This window comes from Heptranchias perlo, chromosome 36 (assembly GCF_035084215.1).
Source record: "Heptranchias perlo isolate sHepPer1 chromosome 36, sHepPer1.hap1, whole genome shotgun sequence".
NCBI classification, from domain to species: Eukaryota; Metazoa; Chordata; class Chondrichthyes; order Hexanchiformes; family Hexanchidae; genus Heptranchias; species Heptranchias perlo.
In genome coordinates, this window is record NC_090360.1 from 21,470,470 (window position 1) to 21,486,506 (window position 16,037).

At 42.2% G+C, this 16,037-nt stretch overlaps 1 protein-coding gene across 7 annotated transcripts in view; it reads left to right on the plus strand.

Moving 5' to 3' along the window:
- The window catches only part of LOC137304189 (paired box protein Pax-2-like), a 181,109-nt gene that overhangs the window by 17,188 nt on the left and 147,884 nt on the right, over window positions 1-16,037 (plus strand). The window lies entirely within an intron of this gene.

Below are 16,037 nucleotides of genomic sequence, written 5' to 3' on the forward strand. Positions count from 1 at the left end.
CATCTTTAAGCATAATTTCAAACGCGGTAAGCAAGAGTGGCGATTTGGTCAGATGAAATTAATCAACAATGTGATATAATTGGGTAAAAAAACGAAATCACACTAGTGAACTCCACTGTGCATCACCCAAGAAAACGAACAAATATCTTTTACACATTGGTGTATAAAGTCCTATTAATGACACAAAGATGCTTGCAATAGAAGCCTGCCGACATCTACTGTTAAGGCTTGCAAATTAAGATTGGGATGTCAAGTGAGATACTGGAGGGCATTTGGCACCCATTAAACCAACTCCTCAACATGAGTCAACACCTTCAGGATAGGAGGAGATGGAAGGGTATAACATTGGAAATATAAAATGTAAATAAAACCAGCAATGAACCCTGTGATCCGCGCGTGTTTCACACCTCCACATTCCTGTCGTCTCAAAACGCCCTCCTCTACCCTCAGAGCTCAGAATGTTCCTTCAGCCTCATGGTTTCAGAACATGGGAGCATACACGATTTGAACTTTGGTCACAGAGAAGCGACTGTAGGTTGAGTTCTCTCCATTGTTTTTTTATTGAAAAATCCAGGTGAAGGGTCAAGGGCCATAGCGCAGGTCACCATCAAGGCTGAAAGAAATAGGAGACAAGACAAATTAAGTCAAGAAATCGTAATTAGATGGCCACCAAGCTTGCATTTTGAAATGGTGTTTGGCTGTAGGACGAGGAAAGGATTCAGAGAGCTATGGAGTTCTGCAGCTATGAATTCCAGGGAAAAATGAGTTAAATTAGGAGCCTGTGAGATGCTGCAAGGAGAAAACATGTCTGTACTTTTGAGAATACCGATGCAGCCTCCCCTGTCATCTTCTCAGCTCTTTGATGACTTTCTAATAACTCAAGATCATTGATTATTTACTATGTGTATCCAAGAGCTTGTAAGAAATGCTTTCCGAAACAATAATTTCTATTTTTTTTAAGATGATATATGTATCCTTGTTACATAAGATAAAGTATTGTTTAAAAATGCTGTGGTGTTTTGGTTTCTCTCGATTGTGATTGAGCATATGGATGAGGTTCACGTAATGTATTTTAGAAATAGGTGTGGTAAAATAATTATAGAATAATTCTGTATGCTCTAGCAGGTTCATCATGGTGTTAAAAATATTGCACACTCTTGCAACTGTGCTGATATATTTAAGGCACCGTGGTATTTAAGGTGGCTTGACGATTACAGAGAAGGTTACCTCTTACGAGCAGTCTGGTACCACCCGGTCCAGCAACGCCTCGATTTTAAAATTCTCACTCTTGTTTTCAATTCCCTCCATGGCCTCGCCCCCTCCCTATCTCGGTAACATCCTCCAGCCCTACAACCCTCCGAGATCTCTGCGCTCCTCCAATTCTGGCCTTTTGCACATCCCCGATTTTCATCGCTCCACTATTGGCAGCCGTGCCATTACCTGCCTAGGCTCTAGGCTCTGGAATTCCTTCCCTAAGCCTCTCTGCCTCTCCTCCTTTAAGACGCTACTTAAAAGCTACCCCTTTGACCGAGCTTTTGGTAACCTGACCTAATATCTCCTTATGTGGTTAGGTGTCAAATTTTGAATGGTTACGCTCCTGTGAAATGCCTTGGGATGGTTTACTGCTAAAGGTACAATATAAATGCGAGTTGTTGTTGTTGTTGTCGTCGTCGTCGTCGTTGTCGTCGTCGTGGTTTCAAGTCCCAGAGTCATCTTTCACTCCAAACTGCCTACTGAGGTTGGCATACGTTTTCCCAGAGTTGGCATCTATTTTGCCTGCTGTGTTTAATCTGAGTTTTGCCAGTCTAACTGGGTGCTTGCGTATGGGAATCATCCCGTTACAGTTAAGGACGGCTTTGTCCATCGGTCACTCCGATCTGCCTGCCCCAGTTGGACAGTGTTTTTTTTCCTGTCCAACTGGATCACTAGGAGAACCTCAATACGAATGGCTCAGTTGGCAAGTGGGCTGCCCAGTGAGTCTCTGAGTCACACATGGGGCCAGGAAGGTCTCGGTTTTGGTCTCCGACCTGTGCCAAGTTAGTTGCTGTCAGTCAGGACTGTGCTTTGGGTGCTCCATGAATCTCAGCATCCCTGGCCCAAAGTGAGGGAAACCTGAACCAGGGTTCCTACTGCTGATTCTCATCCAATGCCTCCCTTGCTGGAAAGTATGTATTGTGCGGATGTTGGGTGAGGTCAGAATCAGCTGTGATGCTCTCCGTGGTCTGGCATTCACCCACAAAGGGTGGCATTCATTGTTTAAGCCCACCCACAAAGAATGGCAACTTGGGTGGGGTACCAGATGGTGAGGGGTGAGGGGGTGGGGTAGGCGCTTGGGGAATCACATCCGAGCAAGAATCAGTACCTTCAGGGGACCATTGGAGAAAATTGGAGGAGAAACAAAGCCTCTTAACTTCCCTATAAATGTACCACCAACCGCCACAGAGGGCAACAGTCGTAGAGCCCAACCATCTTACTGCCCGATCTTACTGAAGGAATAAGCGGGGCAATGAAAAAGCTCAGAGAGTAGAGTGGTGAGCTAGGAGGGGGGTACAAAGCAGGAGGGAAGAAACTGAAAGGAACAGCTGAGGCATTCTACGATTTAAAATAACTGGCTGTGTGGTTCTGGTGATATTCGAATCTGTGAGCACATTCAACAGACAGACACCTAGCAAAAAAAAACGAAGCTTTCTTATGCAGATCGTACAATGAATTCCCTGAAGATTCTATTCAGCCTTGTCCCCCTCCCCCCAACCCATACCCAACCGAGCGTAACACTGACCACCACCCCCCCGTAAAAAAAAATAAAATCTTGCTTCCCTTTCAGTGAAGTTTATTAATTGATTCAATGAAGCACGTATTGAACAGAAAGAGAGGGGTTTCCACTCAAAGGCCTGACCTACACTTTTGTCACTGTTGTCTTATACAATTAATCTTGGGTGAAATGATTAAGAAGAGTTAGGATAATTACATGTCAAGATGATGTAGCAAGCCACCCAGGTCAGCCGCAGAAAGCACTGCTGATGTGTTAGATGCTTTCACTCCATTTCTGAGCGAGGGGAAGGGAGAAGAAATGATTTTTTTTGCCTCAAGCCTTACAGATTATAGACGCAGTGCACACAGCACAGCTCTCCATTTTAATTTTATTGAATAAACATTATTATAAGTAGAAAAAAATACAAAAATCAATCAATTCCGACACATTCATACAGTACAACAAATGAGCAATATATAAAACCTAATGCCGATGCAGGGCTGAGTGCTATTATGATTACGGAGCCACTGAACTTTCACATAGCACAGAGAAAATGTTTTTAAAAAAGCGTAGAGTTACCAGCAAATGAAAATTAAACCCGAGAGTTTTAAAACTGCCAACAATCAAGCAAGGGAACGCTGCGTGTGTCAGGCATCGATGTTTCAACACGCAAAACGAACGGTGTTGGCTGATGAAGCTTGTCGTTCACAAAATAAAACCCAGCTAGAATTCCTGTCCCAATCCCTATCCAGTGATTCCTGCTGGAAAGAGCGTGTGTGTGTGTGTATATACGTTGGACGTAAGGTTGAGTTTGCGATGCCTTCCATGGTAAAATAGCACGTCTAGATAGCAATGTCTAGATTCACACGTAAAAGAATAGCTAGTTGGCCGTGGCCTGTGCACCAGCATAACATGATTCCACTCTCACAAACTCTCACGCTGACCCATTAAACCTCATGTTCAGAAGTAAATATAAATTCACTCTTGCACAGGACATCATGCGATCCAATGTATCAAGATGGCTGCTGAACAAATTACATGTTGCAAGCTTTGTTTTTTTTAAAACACTTCAACCTTTGGCAGACTGGATTCACACTAGAGGCAAGAGGAGGGAAGGGGAGGTGAAGATAAGAGAGAAGAGAAAATAAGCAATAAATAAATAAAAAGTACTAATGAATTAAAATTATGAAGTGACTCCTTAACCATTTTTACAATCACCCGTGCTTGCATACTCACACTTGTATACTCGCACACTGATACCAATTTGCACTTATCTATATGCACTCACACACACACTCATATGTTTACACTAATAAATTTGGTAACACACACATGCACATATTAGCACCATTCACTTATGTGCTGATACACCCACAAATGCTGACATTTTTACACACACAAAGACTTACACACTCAAACATATACATGCACACTCAATATTCCAACTCCTTCGCTACATTTTGACTTTGTGCGATAGTGTAAAACGGATGAAAGAGAATCAGCCACCCGTTTTACATCTCTTCTGATTTTTATTTCTACTGACTTAAATGGAAATAAAAATGGGGAGAGATGTAAAACGGGCTGCCAGCTCGCTATCATCCATATTACACTATCGCACAAAGTCAGGATCTACCCCATTGATTCATAGACAACTGTTACACTCACGCTCGCAATTCACTCCTATCCACGCGCTCACACTCTCACACTTAGATACTCAGAGGGAGTAAAATTCAGCTAAAAACGGGAGTTGGCCGCTTATTAGACATTCGCTCGATTTTCCTTCCCATTGACGTCAATTGAATCGAGAATCGGGTGGCCTGTATAACGGATGGCTGATCCGCTACTGCAGGCTTTGCAGCCCCATCAAAGCGAATTTTACCCCTTGTAGACTCTTACCCATAAATATTCACCCATACACTCACAAATCTATAAACATAAAACCACTCTTATAAAGCCCAGATTGTGATTCAACGTGTTAAGGTGGCGGCCGAGCAAGGGACGTTTTGCAAGCAGGTTTTGATTTTTTTCAATGATTAACCCTTTGACGAATGGGTTTCTGTTGTAGCAGTCCCAACATGCGTGTGTTTCTTACCATTTAGCATCTTCAAGAACGATTGACTGTGTATGGAGGCCGTGGATTAACGTAGGGTGCAATTAGCTGAAATGAATAGCCAAAAAACATTCTTAATTTTCTCTGTGGGTTATTAGTAAGATGCTGTCTTTAAACAAAGACCTCTTGTTTATTCAGCAGGGTGATGGTTACTCACTGTGTAACTGTGTGGAGTTCCTGTTTAACCATCAGAGTGAGGGTTATTATGTGGAGTTACTAATTAATCAGCAAAGTGAAGATTACTTATTATGTATCTGTGTTGAGTTTCCCATTTACTCCTCAGGGTGAGGTTTATTTAGTGAGTAAGAGGTTGTTATACAGGGACTGCTTGGAACCCGATTCCTGTTTAGAGTAGGGTTCCCAACACTCCAGGATTGTCCTGGCGTCTCCTGGAATTCAAGATTAATCTCCCGGACACCGCTACGAGCAACCCGGGAGAAAAAAATCATAGGGGCATTAAAAACAATTGTGTGTTTTTCTCATTTTCCTTGAACACATTCATTTATTCGTTGCAAAAATTGTGGAGATGGGAAAAAAAGGCAGTTTGACTGGGCGGGACAGTTGGAGGTGGGAGGTCATGTGATAAAACCTCCAGGAATACGTCCAACCAGAGTTGGCAACCCTAGTTTAGAGTGATGCAGAGGTAACAGTGCTGAGTTATGCACTTGACTGCTCGTCGCTCTCTGGCCTGCACATACATGTTTACATAGAACTCCACGCACCAGTATCCAAATCCTGGTTACGTTTAACACAAGTGAAAAGCTGACGGGAGAGGCTGCTATTCATCAACATTAAAGAGCATAACAATTATGTTTATAAAGTTCGCTTCACACCAGTTTAGGGATGCCAACTCTGGTTGAACGTAACCCTGGAGGTTTCATCACATGATTTCTTGCCACCAACTTCCCCGCCCAGTCAAACAGCCTTTCTTCTCCATCTCTAATATTTTTATAACTAATAAATAAAAGCGTTCAAAGAAAATGAAAAACAAACACTGTTTTCATTGTGCCCCCATGATTTTTCTCCCGTGTTGCTTGCAGCAGAGTCCTGGAGATTAGTCTTCAATTCCTGGAGACTCCAGGGCAATCCTGGAGGGTTGGCAACCCTACACCAGTTCTAGTTATATGGCAGCCAGTATTAACTCGAAGCAGTGTGAGATGGCCTCTGTGCACTGATGCAAACTGCGTGCTTTAACTAGCCTGTGCACAGAATCTCTGTTTAATTAGCAGGCTCAGCCTCCCTCACTTCTTCATCTGTCCACCTGTTCCTTAGTGATTATTTTTTTTATTTATTTATTTTTTTGTGGTTCCTGCTTATTTTGAAACTTGGGAAATCGAATATCTTGAAATGACACTGAAGTTAGTGAGGTCCAAACAACCCAGAGAACCTTAGAAAGGTTACTATAGAAACTGTATGAATCACGCTGTCTGTAAGTCACCTCTCATTAAAGCATGTTTTTGTGTGCCTATAAAAGACTGTGTTGTGAGGAATGCAGTGTAGTTCCATTAAAACTGCGGGAGTCAGTCACAGTCAGCCCAATCACTTCCTCCTTTTTATTGGGAAATCAGCACATTTTTTTTTAAACAAAACAAACGTTTTTCATCTACAATAGATTGAAAGCTGCCGTAATTAAACAGAGTTTTTTCAGACCTACTGGTCATTCTAATCTTCCTGCCACAGATGGGATAAACTATGTCAATGCTCCTTTATTTTTCTCTTACCTTTTCTTGCAAATTTCTCCTTTCTCCCCCTCTCTCCTGAAGGAATTGACTCCTTGCTGGGCCACAATAACACAGGCACTCGGCACCCGTGGATTCTTGTTTTAGTGGCTGTTAGTCACATGTGAATCTGGGCAAATGAGAGTCACAGGCTATTCGACCACTGGGGGCATCGCAGTCCGAGCCCAATCCAGCCATCATCCAATGTCCAAACGCACCCTGGTGATCAGAAGTGAGAAGCCCAGCTGATTTTCGCTCTTCCTAAACCAGGGGGCTGAGCCAAATTGTGGAGCCTGTGTTGCTGAGACAGCTAACCTAGAGCAGATTAGCGGATTGAACCTGGGACCTTCCTGGTCCGTGCGGCTCAGTTATTAACCTTTCAGATTCGCTAAGCCATTGGGGGAGCTGTGTTGTCTTTTACTGTCTACTTACAAGCTGTCTGGCAATGGAAGACGCTGTATAAATACTGTACAAAAATTACTTTTTATGGAGGTCATCTCAGCCATTCAACAAGCCTTGGTGTGAGTCTTAAACACACGACCTTCTGACCCAAAGGCTAGAGTGTTACCAACCTGGCTGGGTTATGGACAATAATGGTGAACGCTCTTCAACTGTGGAGTAAGACCTGTTAATGTCCTGCTGGAGTCAAGGTCAGTGTAAAAAGGGAAATCAGGTTGAACTTTTTCATCCAAACTGTATTAAAGTTGGTGTGGAGAACGTTACCAGGAAAGGGCAGAGTCGGACAGTTTAAGAGACAATTTGATGCTGAGAGGATGGGAAGATGAAATTGGAAATTAACTCTTCTTCTTCTTAAAAAAAAATCTTAGCTGTTTACCCTCTGGTGTGGCATGTACACTGGATTAAGTACATAGGGTTAAATATCCTTCAGTTTCAAAACTGGAGTATATGCAGTGGGGTGTGTATACTGGACTGTACAAGACAACAAGATAATCACAGATAATGAAGGCCATTCAACCCATCTTAATTCATCCATCCAGGAAGACCCTACAGTCCCCCCACTGCGATATCCAATTATTTCTTAAATGATTCGAAGGTTTTCATCTTCAGTGCTCTATCTGGGAGCTCATTGCAGGCGTTGATTGCTCTTTGTGTGAGGAAGAACTTCCTGACATCAATCTTAAATTTGCCTTTTATTCGTTCAAACCTGCATCTTCTTGTCCTACTCTCGCAATTCAGTTTAAAGTAATTTTCTGGACTCCCCTTTTCTGTATGTGCGTTGGATTAAATACACTGGAGTATGTACGTTAAAGTATGTGCATTGGGATGTGTACGCTGGACTATATGTACGTGTGGTGGAGTATGTGCACCGAAGTGGAATGTGCACACTAGGGTATAAATACCGGCTATGTACACTGTAGTGTGCACATTGAAATATGTACAGTAGAGTTGGTATTTTGGAGTATGCAGACTGGTATATCTGCTGTGGAGTATGCAGACTGTACAACAGCCTAGTCCTGATTCAAAGTTGTGTTTCGTAATAAAAAGTTGCATTATCCAATAATTTGAATTCAGCAACATAAATAATATTTTAAAATGGGAATTTAACGTTACAAAAATGGACTTATCAGATAACTTGAATTAAGAAACTTTGAATTAAGGGGAGTAGAGTATATGTATACTGGACTTTGCACACTGGAGTATGTGCATTAGAATATGTATGATAGTATATATACGTTGGAGTGTGTGCACTGGAACATGCGGTCTAGGACATGCATAGTGTGCATATTGGGGTGTATACCCTGAAGTACAAACACTGTTTGTACACTGGAATTTTGTCAATTGAGTATTCACACTGGAGCATCTGGATGAAGATGGGGTGTTTTCAATGAGGTACGCTCACTGTAGTTTGCACACTGATCTATATGTTAACTGGAGTATATGTTTTGGAGTATTTACACTGGAGTATGCATGTTGAAACAGGCACAGCGGAGTATGTACATTGGGGTACATACATTGAGGTATGTATATTGGAGTATGTAGACTGCAGTATACAAGCTGGAGAGTCCTGAACTTACCCCGTAGTCTCTCTGGAATCACTTATCAATTCTTTAAAATCACAGTGGAGTCTCACTAGGGTCTTAGCAGATTGAGATTTGCATGGATCGCTAGTGCGTCAGACTTGTTTTTGAGGAAGTATTTCACAGAAGAGGCACAAGGCTGGGGAGAGAAATAAAAGAGCAAGGTGTTAAGTGTCAATAGGGACTGCTCAGTGATGGACTGCACATTTGCTCAATGCATCTGTTTCAAATGATTTGCCTAATCTGCAGTTTCCTTGGGTTTAAATCTCGGGCACATTCTTGTCAGTCTGTGCTTGGAGGGAGGGATTAGGGAAGGTTCATAGGTCAGATAGCTGAATCAAAATACTGCCACTAGAAGGAGCTTTAATCATGTGACTGCACCTCCTAATCTAACAGGAAGCATTTTTGGTATCTCGCACTACCATCACTATACACAACAGGCCCACAGTAACCCGACTGCCCAAATAACATCGAGAAAATATCCATTACTTCATTCAGGTCACTTCAATTACATTTCTCCCTTTTTCAACGTTAAACATTTCCTAAACTGAGATCTATTCAATTAAAAACATAAATGATTGAATTAGTAAAGTAGTATTACATTTTAATGGTGTCCTTAATTAACATTTGAACGCATCAACTCATTCTTTCACAGGCTCCTCTAACTCCTCGCCTCCTTTATTCTTTCCTTCCTCCTACAATCTTTATGCGTTTATAATCTAACTCTACTGACACTAATTCTGATTTACCTCACCTCCTCCTTTGCTCTTTTCATTCTTGTTGGTGTTTTGCACAGTGTCCCCTCTCTATAAAAGAAACTATAGGAAATAGATAGCTTTAATTGAAGACCTAGCACAGAAACCAGCACAATGGGCCAAATGGCCTCCTTCTGCACTATAACTTCTATCACAGGTAGAAACTCGGCAGTAATTTTGTTTTTCCAATTTTTGCTTCTCTACTGTCCTGTTTGTGCTGAAAGATAGTGAGACATAAATTGCCCCCTGTGTCTTTTTGATCTGTAAAATGTCATCAAGCAATATACTGACAGAATCTGTGCTTCCAAACTTGAGTTGTATCTGGAGAGAGCATTTTGAGCTGAGTTGGGTGAAGTTCTGGTGGGTACAGGCCTGCCACTGGTGGCAGCAGTTTGAGGTGAGGAATTAAGAGTAATAAATAATAAGTGTATTGGCTAAGGTGTGATTTTTCCAGTAACGCTCTGGTATACACACTAATTACACCTAAGGGGCAATTTTCTGATGGGCAGTCATTTGGTTCACACAGTTAAGGTGCTCACAATGAATTCCTGCCAAAATTAGTTTAACTCATTTAAAATGACACCATTAACCTGGTTAAATAAACGAGTTAATGTCTGCCTTAAAATAGCATCCGCACTAAAGCATCGCCCATCGGAAAATCTCCCCTTAGTGACCAGAGTGTGACATACAACATCCTTAACCTTCAGACTCTGACTAATTTCATCAGTGACTGTTTACTTTTGAGCTAGAAATTCAAAAATTTAAAGTATCCGCTGACTGTTTAAGTAAGCGATATTTTCAGGGTTGACTTGCTAAAAGGGGTAATGCTCCTTAAAGGGAATTGTTCATTAAAGGGGCAATATTCATTATAGACATTGGTGACAGTAGAACTTGCGACGAAAGGTAGCTCATTTCCCTGACCTCTATAAACTTGGACTTTATCCTATAACGCTTGACCTCGTCCTTTTGCACAACAACAACAACTTGCATTAATATAGTGCCTTTAACGTAGAAAAAAGGTGCCTCATACTGCCAACCAGTGGTGATTTTCAGTTTAGAGTTTATTTGTAAATCTTCACCATGGTGGTTATGTCTTAAAAGGTGAGGGGCAGCTTGAGTAAATTTCCTCTGTGTAGAGGTGACAGCTAAAGCTACATCTACTTTGGGAAAGGGAGATATTTATTTAGTACTTCAATCATTTCTAGGGTCAGTTTGCTATGGAGCTTTGGTTTTACCTATTGAAGGGTTAAAGATTTTGAGTTGGCCACAGAGACGCTGACCATCACAGGCTCTCTCACACTTACAGAAACAGCTTCCTCGATTAGCCCTACAAAATAGGTTCAGTTCTGCATTCTGTGCTTCCAGTGGGGAGCTGCTTCTCAGGGAGCATGAGTTGGAGGATTGGGCTGCAGAATTGTAGCCTTTTCTCTGACCCACATGCTCTTCAAACACAACTTCCTCATAGAGAGTGCAGAGATTACCGTAATAAATCTGGGGAGATGTTAACAGTCTGAACCTTAGACACTCGAACATGTCCACACCCTCAGTTAGATAGAAAAGTAAAGAAAAATAGGCAAAACTTTAAACGAAACATAGACATACCAGGAAGGAAAAACATAAAACATAGAAACATAGAAAATAGGAGCAAGAGTAGGCCATTCGGCTGATCGTCTAACTCAATACCCTGTTCCCGCTTTTTCCCCATATCCCTTGATCCCTTTAGCATTAAGAAATATATCTATCTCCTTCTCGAATATATCTAATGACTTGGCCTCCACTGCCTTGTGTGGTAGAGAATTCCACAGGTTCACCACCCTCTGAGTGAAGAAATGTCTCCTCATCTTGGTTCAAAATGGCGTACCCCATATGGAAGAAGAAGAAAGCCCAAACTAATGCCACATTTGTGGTCATGCTTTTATGTCAATATTTAACATTAAAGCTGCCTATGTAAGTATTGAGAATGGAAATCCTGCATGTAAACAGTAGCCTGTAATAATATAGTTGTTGGGTCTGGCCAGTACGTGTTGCTGTAGATGGAGTTTCCAAAGTGTCTCTGTCACCATCTTGTATATAAAAAAAAGCTTATTTTCATCAAATAACCACGGGCACCACACAAGCAATTTACCGGTAATATTATTAAAAACTGTACGATCGCACGCTCATCACAATATCTGTGTCCCACTCTGGCTTTGCACGTTCTGATTCACTCACACTTTGGTAGCACACTGCCTGATTCACTTGTTCATGCTTTTAGTTATGTTATCTTGTTCTGTCTTTTTGATTCAAATTTAATATTGAACAAATCACAATTCAGTCGCTACAAAACGCAACCCAAATCAATAAATAAAGCCAAGGAGAACCTGAACCAATCAAGTCTCCAGAAAAATCTGCCACTTCTTAGGAACTGAAATGTCTAATGTTCAAAATAAAGTTTGCCCCATAACAAACACAGTAAAAAATATATAGTTTACATTGACATGATTAAACTTAACTTTAAATTGTCCATTGTGTCTTTGAGTAGCAGCATAGATACGAAATTGTCTAAGTGACAGGAAACCGAGAGTAGTGGTGAACGGTGGTTTTTCAGATTGAAGGGAGGTAAACAGTGATGTTCCCCAGGGGTCGGTGCTGGGACCACTGCTTTTCTTGCTATATATTATTGACTTGGACTTGGGTGTACAGGGCACAATTTCAAAATTTGCAGGTGACACCAAACTTGGAAGTGTAGTAAACAGTGAGGAGGATAGACATGGGTGGAATGGGTGGACATGTGGCAGATGAAATTTAACGCAGAGAAGTGCAAAGTGATACATGTTGGTAGGAAAAACGAGGAGAGGCAATATAAACTAAAGGGTACAATTCTAAAGGGGGTGCAGGAACAGAGAGACCTGGGGATATATGTGCACAAATCTTTGAAGGTGGCAGGACAGGTTGAGAAAGCGGTTAAAAAAGCATATGGGATCCTGGGCTTTATAAATAGAGGCATAGAATACAAAAGCAAGGAATTTATGATGAACCTTTATAAAACACTGGTTTGGCCACAACTGGAGTAATGTGTCCAGTTCTGGGCACCGCACTTTAGGAAGGATGTGAAGGCCTTAGAGAGGGTGCAGAAAAGATTTACTAGAGTGGTTCCAGCGATGAGGGACTTCAGTTACGTGGATAGACTGGAGAAGCTGGGGTTGTTCTCCTTAGAGCAGAGAAGTTTGAGAGGAGATTTGATAGAGGTGTTCAAAATCATGAGGGGTCTAGACGGAGCAGATAGAGAGAAGCTATTCCCATTGGCAGAAGAGTTGAGAACCAGAGGACACAGATTTAAGGTAATTGGCAAAAAAAATGAAAGGCAACATGAGGAAAAACTTTTTTACGCAGCGACTGGTTATGATCTGGAATGTACTTCCTGAAAGGGTGCTGAAAGCAGATTTAATCATGGCTTTCAAAAGGGAATTGGTTAAGTACTTGAAGGAATAAGATTTGCAGGGCTACAGGGAAAGGGCAGGTGAGTGGGACTAGCTGGATTGCTCTTGCAAAGAGCCGGCATGGGCTTGACGGGCCGAATGGCCTCCTTTTTTGCTGTAACCATTCTATGATTCTATAATTCTATGATTCTAACTTCCCACCATGTATCAGTAGGATTCTCTCACCATGATTGGAGTGGTGTAAATGGAGTTGAGAGTTTCTTTCTCAATTTTCCCAAATGATTTGAAAACAAAACTGATGAATGAATTTTGAGGTAACCTTTCACATTCCTTATCGACTGCTTGTTTTTTTTAGTTCAGAGAGAGCAGAAATGAGAGACAGCTAGCCAGTTACTCAGATGTGTGTGAGAGATGGATAGAAAGAAAGAGAGAGATAGAGCAAGGAGTGAAACTAGCATCTGTGCTTTATTTTATCAGAATTCAAACGCAAATATTCTTTAAAGAAAGAACTTATATTTATACAACTCCTTTCATGACCTCAGGATGTCCCAAAGCGCTTTACAGCCAATTAAGTACTTTTGAAGTGTAGTCACTGTTGTAATGTAGAAAACACAGCAGCCAATTTGCACACAGCAAGGTCCCACAAACAACAATGAGATAAATGACCAGATAACCTGTTTTAGGTGATGTTGGTTGAGGGATTGGCAGGACACTGGGGAGAACTCTCCTGCTGTCCTTTGAAATAGTGCTGTGGGTTCTTTTATGTCCATCCGTGATGGCAGACGGTTTAACGTCTCATCCGAAAGACAGCACCTCCAACAGTGCAGCACTCCCTCAGTACCGCACTGGAGCGTCAGCTTAGATTTTGTGCTCAAGTGTCTGGAGTGGGACTTGAACCCACTACCCAAAATCAGAGATGAGAGTACTACCGCTGAGCAAAGGCTGACGCTTTATGGACAAATACTTAGAATTTGGAAACAGTCATTATTAATAGACTATTTTAATCAATGGAATCTTTTATTTTTCTTAATCTCTTTCCTGATATCGTAAAGTGATACCTGAGCTGATTTTGCCAACAAAAACAAATTAGAGTTGAATTGCGAAAGCCTTTCAGCATGATGCTTAACAAAGAAAAATAACCAGGTGCAGGCAGTTTTGCTTTGCATATACTTCGAGATCAAAAAACATGGCAGTCAATCAGTTGTGTGGGCAAGGAAAAATCAAGGGGAGGGAATTTTGGAACTTTTTTGAGCAATAATGTTTTGGGGGAAACTATTACCAACGTGGCTGCAGACCTGCATATGTCCAGGTCACCTGTCTCCCAATGGTACCAATCCCCGGGATCCCCCAGTGCTGCTAAACCCCATGATTCCTTCCCTTCCTCAGTGCAGCTAAATGTCAGGTACCCACCTCCGGACTAGTGCATACTGGTACCATTTTCTGAGCATCTTGGGCTTCAAGAAAGGTGAGAGGTAAAATTGAGTGCGTAGGTAGAAGCATATAATAATCGTAGCCACTGTCTTCATAGAAGAATGGGCTGTGTCATGGGATTCAATCCTTGAAATCCCAGAATGCCACATGATACCAGCGCAATCTGGCCCGGATAACAAATGGTAGTTCAATGCCCCTTACTGTCATAAAGCAGCGTTTCCGCCAGCTCACCGTGAGCAATGCCACAGGAGGTTGACTGAAGAAATATGAATGAACAGAAATTATGAAAGTAAAACGACTGTTACCTGCAGTCGGCACTTGGCAGTGAGACCAGGACTAGCCTAGGGGCACAAAGTGGTACCATATACTTTTCAATCGTGTCAGGACTGGAATGAAAAAAAAACATTCCAGCTCAATTTAACCTTGTTTGATGGTAGAATTACTAATGATCACCAATGATGCTGAATTAGTGAGAAGATGGAGCAATGCACTTCCTCATCACACCGGCCATGTTGAATGTGACTGGGCAGAGCAGACTGAAGATGCATGTTTCAATCTGATCCTTACTCCTCACTCTCATCTGTGTAGGTCTCAGGGAATGCGGGAGGGGCTGCTGAGCACCAGACTAACTTATCTTAAATACTTCATGGTCACGAGGCAACATTATTATTGTTAAAAAGGAAATATCGTTAAGCTGATGTAGGATCCATGGTATGTACTTTCATTGAGGCCTTCAGCTGTCTCAGCCCTAAGCTCTGGAATTCCCTCCCTAAACCTCTCCGCCTCTCTACCTCTCTCTCCTCCTTTAAGACGCTTCTGAAAACCTACCTCTTTGACCAAGCCACGTGTCATATTGTCTCCTTTGGCTCGGTGTCATTTTGTCTGATTACGCTCCTGTGAAGCGCCTTTAGGCCGTCTCACTACCTTAAAGGCGATATATAAATGAACATTGTTGTTGTTGAGAGAGACTTCAGTCAGGTATACAGTCGCCTATCTTTTGAAAAACTTCATGATAATGAATGTACTCCCCCTCCCAAGAGAGCTATCTCTCCACCTCCTCCCCTGAAGGTACCGCCACCCAATCAACCATTCCTCTGTCTGCCGAGACCCCCAGGTTTTGGCAAATCATTTGATCTTGTGACGCATCATGACTGAGCTGACGACCGCACACAGGAGCGTTCCAGCAGAGGGAAAGCAGGGACGCTTGTCTATATTTCCCTCCCCCCTAGCCCAGAGGGTGCTGATGCCGACTGTCGCGCCCTTACTGCTGCCGTGGCTGAGATCAGTTAACCGTGGAATGACTGGGGCTCTAACCTAGGACCTTCTGTTTCCGTCTGGCTTCCTGCTACAGAGGGCAGTGCTTTTATACGTTAAGACATTGGGGAACCAGCATCACTGTTTGAAAGAATATATGTGATTAATTCTAAATTCAATATCGCCGTTAAGGAAAAAATTAAGACTACCTGCAGTATTACATCAATATCGATAAATTTCACCAACATCTTGAATTGATATAGTGCCTTTAACGTTGTAAAATGTCCCAAGGCACTTCACAGGAGCGTTATCAGACAAGATTTGACACTGAGCCACATAAGGAGTTATTAGGACAGGTGAGGTTTTAAGCAGCGTCTTAAAGGAGGAGAGAGAGGTAGAGAGGCGGAAGGTTTAAGGAAGGGAATTCCAGAGCTTAGGGCCTACGCAGCTGAAGGTACGGCCGCCAATGGTGGAGTGATGCAAATCGGGGATGCGCAAGAGGCCAGAATTGGAGGAGCGCAGAGATCTCGGAGGGTTGTAGGGTTGGAGGGAGTTACAG